This window comes from Marmota marmota, unplaced genomic scaffold (genome assembly GCF_001458135.2).
Source record: "Marmota marmota marmota unplaced genomic scaffold, marMar, whole genome shotgun sequence".
Classification (NCBI taxonomy): Eukaryota; Metazoa; Chordata; class Mammalia; order Rodentia; family Sciuridae; genus Marmota; species Marmota marmota.
Genome location: NW_026000093.1, coordinates 22,845,473 through 22,856,262, shown reverse-complemented (window position 1 = coordinate 22,856,262; position 10,790 = coordinate 22,845,473). Strand labels below are relative to the sequence as shown.

Here is a 10,790-nt window from a genome sequence, read left to right as displayed (position 1 = left end):
AGGAGGGAGGGAGGGAGGGAGAGAAAGAGGGATGGAGGAAGGGGGAATAGGAGGGAGGGAGGGAAATCATTTAAGGACATTAGGCACATGAATGACATGATCCGATTTAAAAGTAAAGTGCCAAAGTAATTAAAAGGCCAAGAAAAGAAGCTAAGAATCTCATTATGGAGCTTCAGTAGTCCAGTCAACGGGGGTGGTTAGTTTGGTGATGGCGTAAGAAATGGTCCTGTCCATCATACCCAAAACCCTTCATTATTAAGTGAACATCACCTTGTTTTCCTGAGAATGGAACTATACACTGGGTAGACCCCTGCTAGCTACCTAAGAGAGACCTCTAACCTCTGCATCCTCACAAACCATAGCATTCTGAGCTTATGGGGCCAAACCACTTTAATCCTGCCTGTCTGAATGTCCAAACAGTGCCCGCTCCATACATCCTGTCCCATATTCAGCCAGACATTCCCTGGTACTCCTAAGGTCTAATTTGCTGACTGTGTGGACTGTCGTTGGTCATCTGCTCCGTTCTTTCCAGATGTCATGTTCCCCTATCCGGCTAATCTCCTTTTAGGACTGGCTTATCCTACTAGAAATAGGAGGAGAGAATATAAAAAGAACCAAATAGTTCAAGTCCTAGAATCTGCAAAAAAAAAATTAAAAAATAAATAAAGCAGGTGACCAGAAACAGAGCAAAAACTTATCTTCTGGGAAATAATGGCCCCATAATGTCTCAAGTCCCCCAGTTTAGCATACCACAGACTACCTCCAGTTCCTTGCCTTGCCTTTCAAAACAGCTCATAATTCAAAGACTCATCAATGTTTCAGATCTAGGGGAGACTATGCAATTAGCATAGAAGGGACCTGGAGGACCATGTTTTCTTTCAGATAGAATGTAAGCCCTGTGAGGATAAGGACTAAGCTTGCTTAACCCGCGGCCCAGAGAGTGCTTTAAATCTTAAAAGTGCCTAATAAATATTTGCCAAGCGACTGTCTTTAAAAAGCTGGCTATAATTTCAAACCAGTTCGACTATGAGAAGTGATAAGAATCGCTTCTCTGTTTTGGAAAAAAAACATAATGGACTATTTGGTTACTGCAGGCAAATGCCCTTGTGGAAGTCAGAGACAAACAAGAGTTAAACTGTTCTGCATAATGAACTATCTTTGACTTTTGGAGACATCCACTGGCTCCTTGAGAAAGGACACCTTGAAAATTTTGTGGAGATGGGAGGAAGTGTTTTCTGGATCTCAGTGAGAAAAGAGCACGTGGGAAAACCCTTGTGGTGAGAAATGATAAATACATTCTAGGAGCAATGACATCTAACATTTAATTTGAATTTGTTCCTTGTCTGAACTATAATTACCAGCCTTTATCCCGAAGCACTCAGCCAGAGTCTGTTATATACAAGAGCCTCATAATAGTGTTACTTCAGAGAATCAAGGAGGATATGTCCCAGAGGGAGATGTCCCAGAGGTCTGGGCAGAGAGCCAACAAGAAGACAGGAGTGAGGAGGGGGAGACACCATCCACAGCTTTGGTCAACCAGTGCGGGGACTTAATTCGTGACCCCTTTTCCCCTAATATATCTAAAGGAAGATGACTACAGCAAGGATGGCTAATTGTCTATCTGAATTTATGTTCCACCTTCATTAAAGAGAACTGTTGTCCAAAGTTCCTGCTGAGCCAGGGATTTCATTCCCCAGCCCACTTCCAACTAGGTGGGACTGTTAGTCCTCGTCAGTGGCATATAAGCAGAAGTGATGTCCTATCTGAGACAAATGTCTCAAAAGTGAAGATGCCTCTTCTTGTGCTTTCTTCACTTGATTACTCTGTGGGTGAGAAATGTACTTTTTAAATGTCCTATTGCTAACGTTCTGGTGTTAGTTGTACTTGCTAGCATTATCCTAACTTATTCTGAAATTGATACCTTGAATGGAGGTATCTAAATATGTGGCATTGGTCAGTAGCAAGGAAACAGATATAGAAGTTTAGAGATATGGCACCTTAGTTATGTCCTAGAAAAAAAAAAACTGCATTAACTGAGAGGCAGATCTGAGTTCTAGAAGAAATAGAAGACTCTGAATATTAATGTGTGAGGGTTGCTCCTCATTACCTATAGCAAAACATTACAAAATAATTGATGACCTTAGGAACGAATTGATCATTTGAGAATAGATACAAGGGGAAATAGCCAAAGTCTAGAAATATATAACCTTACAAAGCTGAAATAGCTTATTGCTTCAAGGAATATAAAGATGTGGAATAATGTGGAAAAAAAGGTTTTGTGCAACCAATGACCATTATAGCTTCCCAGTTAGACAGACAGCCTTTCCACAATTATTGATTAATGAAATTATCTAACTACCCAAGCCTATTTTTCATATGACCCCAGAGTAATCACTTGAGATATGAGTAGTTGAAACATGAGCAAAGGAATGAACAGGGTCAAGAAGTATGAATAGGATAGAACTTTCCTTGTCATTAGTAGTGTAACTAACAAAAAGCAAATAGATAAGTAACCTATGAAGATTTTGAGGGAACTGTATTGTCAAGGAAATTAAGAGCTAAACCTAAGACCAAAGAAAACATAGTGACTATAAAAAAAAAAACTCTAGTCATCCATACTTGGACCAAGAAAAAGCAGGCAGAGAAGGTAATGTATATTCCAGGAAGAGCACACGTCCCAATACCTATCTGTGGATATGGCCATTGGAGTAATGGACAATGAAGAGCCTCCTAGAGAGTGGCCAGGGCTTGAGAACAATGAACAAGTTTCTTCCAAGACAGTAAAACCAGGGATGGAAAAAGGAGTTCCCACCTCTGTCAGGGTTTGGGGTTTTTTTTACAATATCTACTAGGATTTCTTCCATGTTCTACATCAATAATTGTTCATTTTTCCTTTTTCCAACTGATAATTTTGAATGCAATTAATATCTGATCCATCAACTTATATAAACTGCCTTTTAGCCCAGTGGTTCCTGGACAATGAGGGACCCTATCCAGACAATGTGGGGGTAGGGGATTAAATATTTCTGCACTTTGAGATGGATGCAGTGATGAGGTGGGATTCATGTTCTCATCTGAGATGGAGGATTTTCTACATGTGGCCAGAAAAGTCTATAGGGTAGAAATAGGTATTCAACAAAAATTGTACTTTTCCTTTCATAATATACAAAATATACTGAGAGTAGCTGCCCAGCCAGGGGCTGCATGTTCCAGACTTCTTTGTGTATAGATGAGCGTGTGATTGTCTGACCAATGGAATGGGAATGGAAGTGAGGAGTGCCAACTGTTGAGTTACCTTCTCTAATTCATTCTCTTCCACAACTGTCTGCTAGATGCAGAAAACTCCAAGTTCTAGTCCAAGTTCTAGAAAGAGTGTGAGTCCCCAAATCACTGCACTTAACACATAGACTTTGATGTAAATGAAAAAAAATAATAAACATCTACTTTAGATTTTTTTTGTAGTTGTAGATGAATAGCATGCCTTTATTTTTTTAATTTTTATGTAATGCTAAGGCTCAAACCCAGTGCCTCACTCATACTAGGCAAGAGCTCTGCCACTGAGCTACAACCCCAGCCCAACATCTACTTTTTTAACTACTGAATCAGGGAACTCTATCACAGAAGACCAAGTTACCTTGAATTTAAAAAAAAAAAAGTGAGGCGAATACTTCCTATTATGGCCTGTGGCTCTTGTTAAGAGCTGGAACACTGAAAGACACTTAGACTACAAGTGTTGGCCATGCAGAATCCAAATCCACTTCTCCTTCTTCATTATCCCTGTTTAGAGTACTGTGGACCTTATCCTACCTGTATTTCACAACAGACCCCTAAATATTCTCCAAGGTATCCATCATTTCTCCTTTTATAGTCCACCCTCTCATGCTGGTTCAGATTGGCTCTAAAAATAAATTATGTCACTTTTTAAAAAATTGCAAGTTGACTCTGGACTGTCTGTCCAACAGAATAAAGTCCAAATGACTCAGGAAGGAACACAACAACTTTTCCATCTAATCCTCAATCTTCTTCTTCAGCCTCATCTCCCATCATTTTCCTACAACTGCAATGCTGAGCCCCAATCACCAGCCCAGACCTTTTTATGAAATTGGTTTGCAAATGCTGTTCCCTCTGCCTAGAATGGGCTCCATCTGCCTCCTTTTCTGCATGGAGAATGCTTACTCATCTCTTAAAAACGAGCTTAGATGTCACTTCATCTGTGAAGTCTTGTCTGACACTCCTACGTAGAAAATGAAACTCTGACAGTTATGATCAGATCATCTCTATCAGTCAGCCTTATACATTGTGCCTACTATTAGGATGTCGCCAATGTTTAGCGATCTATATAGTTTGATTTTATTGCTGTTTATATTGTTTGTTATTTAGTCAGCCACCAAACTTGCCTTTTTACTAAAAACTTCAGGGAGTACTGCTTTTTTTCAAATCAGCCAGTCATGCATTAGGATTGGATTGGCTTCTTTCAATGAGAGAAATATAGCCATAATCCCATAATCAGTGCTGCTGAATGGGATTAATACAGTCTGCTCTGAATGAGTTTTCTGAGGTTGTGATGTATTTGGAGGGCAAGGTCCAGGAATGCAGGAAATCCTGCCATGTTTGTGGAAATCCTGTGTGCTCTATAACATCAGACATCCACCTACATGAATAAATCCTAACCCTATTGTACAAAACATATTTTATACAGGAATTTTTTTAGGAACTTCACCAAGATTTGTTCACCATTTTGGAAAGTATAATGATACTCTGTGTTAACTGATTCATTACTATAGCACACCCACATCTGTTTGCAATTGTAACTGTTACACTCAATGGAATATATTTCACTCTTACTTAAAAATACCAAATATACAAAGTATCACACATACTGAATAGAACATTATTTTCTTATCCAAACTTATTTTTTTTATCTTATTGTTTCCCAAATTATCTTCTTATCAGAACTTATATATTTTCAGGAGCAAGCATTTATTTTAGTACGTCCTCTAGTGTAGTTATACCTAAGTTTATGTGTATTGACATGCCTATTATCTTCTCTACAGCTACTTTTCCTTTATTTTCTTCTATTACAGATGGGGTAATTATATTGATTTTCAAAATATTATATGTGTAGATAGATTATATCATCTATAAATATCATTTCAGAAAAACAGAAGGGACATTTAAAATACTGCTTATAAAAAGGGGGGCATGCATCTGACTGAGTACAGAATCATGGCTCTAAATAATTCCAGGAACTCAAAGCAACTGTATTTTTCTTACTCTTGGGATCCTTCTGTTATAAAACTACTCGGTTGAACTGTCATACCAATCCACCAATAACATTTATGATATTTTGTCAGAATTTATTTGTCTATGCTTATAGGATGTGAGTACATGATGTCTTATTCATATTTATGCCTCTAACAACTAGCTTAAGGCTTGGCACAGAGGAGGAGCTCAGTAGACACCTTTAGGATGAAATACCAAATGAGAATCCTTTAGGGGATATGCAGTTCCTGGCTCTCAGGATAGAACTCTGAATCAATTATTTAACATTTTGCTTATACCAGTCTTATAATGCTTTCTTCAATCTGCCTAATGTCTGAGTTGTCTATAACTCTCTCCCCATTTTCTTTTCTCCTGTGGTCCTAGACAGTACTGTATCCATCTCCATATCCCTAAAGAGTCTCACACACTCAGGAAGTCAATAAACAGTATTTAAATCAAATGATTCCCCAGGAATGTAGCATAATAGTCAGGTTTTTTAGCACTAACGGTATATCATTGATTGAAAGGACTTTGGTAAATTGGTCTGAGGACCTGATCATGATTTAGAACATTGTTTTTATGGAGAAGTATTTGCAAATTTTAAAGTGAACTGTTATATGAGCCAACTGTAGGTTGAGAGTGGCTATACAATGCTAATTAGCCTATGAGATCTAAAACCTGTGCAAAAAATAAAAATGTCGGTTAATCCTGACGATGTATCTAAACATTTGGCTCAATCACATCCTGTAGGCACTATTTAATCAGATTAAAATTAAAATGCAGATGGCATTTTTCAAATACAAAAAGGCAAGAGTTATTTAGAAAGAACTCAAATATTATGTAAATTGTTTTGATAAAAATCACAAAATGACTTTTGTGATTGTATTATAGTTATCTGCCCCTGAATAAAATAAATACATTGAAAAATATACTAGAAGGTAAATCTGTTAGGTCACTATATATTCAATTTCCATTATAATACTAGGATTACATTTTACCAGAGTAAAACAATGGGGATAATACTTTTTTTCTTTGAAAACATGAGTATCTAATTCTAAAAATATTTTAATATGTTCAAAAAATTCACAAAACTTTAAAAAAATCCTAGATATGAAAATAAGCTATCATTAGAAATTTACCATATAGATCATCTATATCAGCCAGTCTCACTTTCCATGTGGTCACTGTAAGGATAATACTCTTTAATGTGTTATCATTCTGATGCAAATCTCATTCACATTTAAAAATTGGCCTCTAACTAATTACCTTATTTCAAATTCATGATTAGAACCTAGCAATTTTCTCTTACTTCAGGAAAGTCCTTACTTTTTGCCTTTCCCCTGTAATAACAACCATGCCATTCATTAGTGGGAAGATACAGCTCCAAATAAATTGAGGCACTGCAAGTATATTTTCTTGTTCTGCCTGGGATCGTGGTTCTTAATACTTCCTAAGATCATACTGGTTCAAGTGGAGCCAGAACAACTGAGTTCAAGCTGGGCTTTACCATTTACATCCTATGTGACTTTAGACAGTTAAGCAAAGTCTTTGAGCATTCGTTTTCATGTCTGTATAACGAAGAGTATTGTGATAACTTCCTCATAAGTTGTGGGTATGAAAAATATTAACCTTTGTAAAATGCTTAAAACAGCACTTGGCTCAAGTAAATGTTGGCTACAATCATTATTTTATTTATATAAGTATAATAATATAAATATTATGATTTATATGATAATATTCCAATTTACCTTAAATCTAAAATTAGATATTTTAGCAAAATTTTTAGTATTGTTGTTGTTAATGATGTTTCCTAATAATTTCTAAATTCCATAGCCTATAACAAATTTTTATGATCCTCTTCATGAATTTGTATTAATTAACCTTTTAAGTATGAAATTGTTTAATGTACTTCTGTATGCAAGAGATCTCTCATTTTGAATGATGACTGTGATTCTTCAGTTAGTAATTAAAGGTGCTTTTTTTTATTGGACTCTACATTATAAAAAAATCCTTGAGTACAAGAACTGTGTTCTGTACCTTTTGTATGTATTACTTTCTAGTTACGCACTCTTCTCCTTATACATATCTAATAAGCAGGGAATGAATAAATGAATGTGTTAGTGACATTAAATGAGATGGTAAAGACAGATATGATTCAACCTATGGCAACAGGCACTCTTTAAGATTACATAGGAGGGAGGGTTTGGCTTTCATTGGCCAAGAGGCCCCTGTCTTCCACACTTTATATTCTGCCTCACAAACTGTATTCTCTGTAAAGAGCTGGGGGAAATATATATATAAAAAGAACAGGGAGGAAATAAGCAATAAAAAAGAATGGGCTATAGATCTAAACTACGAAGATACTTGTAGTATGTGACTACAAAATTTAAGACTGCTCTGCTCTATAAAGTTTATTTTATCACTTTGGGAGTAACAAGGCCATAAAGTCTTACCTTAAAAAAACAAACAAACAACAACAAAAAAAAAACCACTCTGAACTTAAAAAAAATCTCACATATAACACATTTGTACTTTCTGCTCCTCTGAAGTCCTCAAGAAAATAATGGGTATCATGCTTGTATGCAAACTCCACTTGGTGAATATACGCAAATCTATAATAATATTACCTTCTGAAATAAATAGAATATCTTAACCTTATTTATTTACCTTAGAAAGCACCTGAAGTATTTTACATTAAGTGTAAGGATTTTCCTTAGGAATTAGTCTCTGAGAGATAACAAATTTCAAAGGAACTAATTTAAAAATACATTAAGGGACTATCTTACAGGTTTCCTAGATGTTACGAGTAATTTTAACTACTTTGAATATATGTTTATACACACACACACACACACACACATACACACATATACTAGTCTCTCTAGAAAAGTCATTTCAGATTTTTCTAGAAAAATTCAAGAAAAAAATATTTTCAGTGCTCTAACCATATCCTGCCATTTTTTTCCCTAGCAGTCTCATTTTTATCACCTTCCTTAAAATTAAAAGGGCAGGCTGGTGGGCAGGCGGTGTTCATAGTCATCCCAGGGCATCAACAAGGAAGTTTTAAAAGCCAAGGAGAAAGCACTGGATAAAATAATAATTTCTACTGATCCCATCTGAATATTCAGAAAACACTAGGCTTGAAAAAAACGAACTACGAGATTTGAAGAAAAGTGAATTTGGAAACAGTTCTAACTGATACATGATTGATCCTCAAAAAAAGAAAAAAACAAGAGAAAGGACGATGATATGAGTAGCAGAACACTCAACACACCAGACAGTAGAGTGATTTCCTGGGGTCAGTGCCTATGAATTTGTGTATGAGGGATATTTGGGAATTGTAGGAAAGGTGAAGGTGAAAGGAGGAAGAAACCAAAAAGAACTGCCAAGTGGTTCATTCTTTTCTCCAAAAGTCTGACTAGTGCCAGAGAAGGTAGAAGAGCATATTAGATAGAATCCTAGTTGGTAAACAAGGGGTTTGAACCCAGTGCAACCCAATGAGGAAGGAGATTACAGGATTTGCTTTATGGGAGCATATTAACTCTTTCAGGTGCTAAGGATACTTCTCAGAAAGCCTATGTTGCCATACAAGGAAGCACTTTACTCGTGTCCTATGTTAAAAACACTTCAAGTAGCAATTAAATGCACATACACATGCATGATGTGCCAAATTACTGAACTGTTTAAGTTCTGGTTAACTTTAGAACAAACAATTCTAGTCTAGATGTCTGTAGTTTTAATTCATGTATTACAAGTTAAGCTTTGGATAACTTTGCATTTATTAATACACACACACTCACACGCACCCACACATCCATCCACATACACAATCCCTAAAGAATTACTTAAAAAAAAAAACTTTATTATGATGTTACCCTCTTTTTAAAATCTTTCCTGAAAGTTATTCAACACAGAGAAGTAAGACTTTAGATCTTGGACAGAAATCTACTTTTTGCTTGCCCTATGAAATGTAATATCCTGATTGATGTTATTGGTAAATAAACAAGAGACCTCTGTCCCACACAATACTAAACATTTTAAAACAATAACCCTAAAATGCTTACTTTTCCTTTGACCTGGGCTTAACAATATCAGATTCCCTACAAAATTCAAGACCCAAATCAATGAAAAAATAGAAATGTGAAATTCTATTTCAAATATTGACATTATTGCATAACTTGATTAGAAGGGATGTTGAACCTGCGTGAAGTGAACCCAGTGCACATCTGTGCATACTAAACTGTTCCAGTGTGATCTTGTATTTATTATTATTTATTGTAAAAACACTTGTGCAGTCATAAATGTTGCATAAATGGCATGTTTGTGCATACTGCACACTGACAATTTTTATGAATGGATACACATAAATGCTCATAATTTGAGAAAATGGATGGCAGCATACTATTTGAGAAAAGTCATTAAATATTGGCAGCAAATGATGAGGCAAATGGAGGGTGTCTTTTGGTGCCATTCAGGGCAACTGTATTCTCAAGTCCCCTAGCAGAGTGTGTTGGAAACAGCCATGAAGCTTTCTCCTTAGAGACCTGTCCTCCCTCTCAGGATTCGTGCTACAGAACAGAGACCGCGACCGCTTGAGAAATAAAATGCATGCATATCTCGGTTCTGAGAACTGTTCATACACCAGAGACATCACACTCCCTAAATCCGGTCCCACAAGTGTGTGCATGTGAGTATGGCATTTACCAACAAATGAACAGAAGGCAACAAGAGCTCATCTCCTAGAAATAACATTTCTCATCCCTTCCCAGTCAGGCTGCTAGGAAGCTTTCCAGGGGCTAACACTTGCGTGCCTTCCCCACCGGGAAGGAGCCTTACATTAATAACCCTGTCAGGGCTAAGTCAGCTTTGTGTGTAAGTCCACTCGGCGCCATATGGCAGTTTCCAATTCCTTTAGCAACTCAAGTCTGGCTAGGTTGCAGCGATGATTCATTTTTAAAGGAAGACCCCTTCGGGAAGCAGCAATGCCCCCGCCACTTACCTAGCTCCCACAGACCCCTCTCAGCAGGCGGCACGGGCTCGGGCGCCACAAAGGGCTGTGGGATTCCCCGCTCCCTCCGGGGCTCCTCTCCCTGCGACGGTCCCCTTCGCCAATGATCTGTCGCTGGAAATCCCCCTCCCCTCCACAGAGAGGAGGGTCTCCCCGGCTGGCTGGAGCTCCTGGCGGTTTTCCCCCTCTCTTTACATCCCTGACTCTGGCTCACAGTCTCTAGTAGCAAGGCTCAAAGGAGAGGCGGCGGGAGGAAGCTAAGGCATCCTTAAAAAGAACAATAATCTTCATCGATCTTCACCCCCTTCCCCGCGTGGGGTCCCCATCCCCCTGCCGCCGCCCAGACAAGAGAGGGCTGGAAAAGAGAAGGAAAAATCGAGCGGGGCTGAGCTCGCCGCGCGGAAGGAGCCGGAAAGGCGAGTCCCGCCAGCCCGGGAGTTGCCGCTCGCTCCGGCTGCCCGAGGCACGGCGGCGGCGGCGGCGGCCGGCGGGGGCGGCGGGTGGTGGGTGCTTGGTGGGT

General features: G+C 38.1%; 1 protein-coding gene across 2 annotated transcripts in view; it reads right to left on the bottom strand.

The window, feature by feature from the left end:
- Positions 1 to 10,790, bottom strand: part of Kcnb2 (potassium voltage-gated channel subfamily B member 2) — a 386,016-nt gene that overhangs the window by 373,757 nt on the left and 1,469 nt on the right. Inside the window, exon 1 of one of the 2 annotated variants that reach the window (XM_015485862.2) lies at positions 10,262 to 10,784. The exons of the other annotated variant lie outside the window; for it this stretch is intronic. The gene's annotated coding sequence lies outside the window, so the exon portion shown is untranslated. Of the gene's footprint in view, positions 1 to 10,261; positions 10,785 to 10,790 lie in introns of those variants that run through there. 2 annotated transcript variants of the gene reach the window in all.